We start from the raw sequence: 664 nt of genomic DNA, 5'->3' as shown, positions 1-664 counted from the left end.
AAGTAACGAGGCCTTGAGAAGTAGGGCGAGCTTCTTCGGGAGTGCGCTCCACGAACGCGAATCGCTGTAAACGTGTTAACAGTGTTTTGACAGCAGCCTGTTGTTGTTGTAAAGTGCCTCGGCGACCTTGTAAACCTTCGACACATTCGTTGACGTGACTGGAAACTTCACTGATGACAGCAATTACAATCCACCAAGACTTACTGATTTGCTCGCTAACTCGTTCAGAAGCATTCGTCTGGTCAATGTAAGGCATGATCTCGGATCGCTTTCTACCATGAACCGGGAAACTCTCGACATAGAGGCCCACCGGGTGGCAAAAAGATTAGGGCACATTGACTGCATTTCGTCCACAAGATTCTTTTGTCGACGCAAAAATGATATCAATGAGGTCAGGGTCTTGTAGAAATTACAGCCAGCATTTTTGTAGACTTTCTGCATGACAATATCGTTTGATGCAGCAAACACCAGACTCGAATGAAGTTGGGTTTCACCACTTGCTGTATCCGAGTAACAACTCCTGACAGACAACCTGTCATGTTAGCTGCGCCATCAGAGGAACATCTAAGCTTATCTCGCCACAAAGAACATATTGAAGCAAAAAGTTTTGTAAACATCTCGAATTGGCGACGCCTGTGTGCCGACCAGAAAAAGGGATCGTAAC

This window comes from Plasmopara halstedii (assembly GCF_900000015.1).
Source record: "Plasmopara halstedii genome assembly, contig: Scaffold_42, whole genome shotgun sequence".
Classification (NCBI taxonomy): domain Eukaryota; phylum Oomycota; class Peronosporomycetes; order Peronosporales; family Peronosporaceae; genus Plasmopara; species Plasmopara halstedii.
This window is presented reverse-complemented; position numbering follows the sequence as displayed.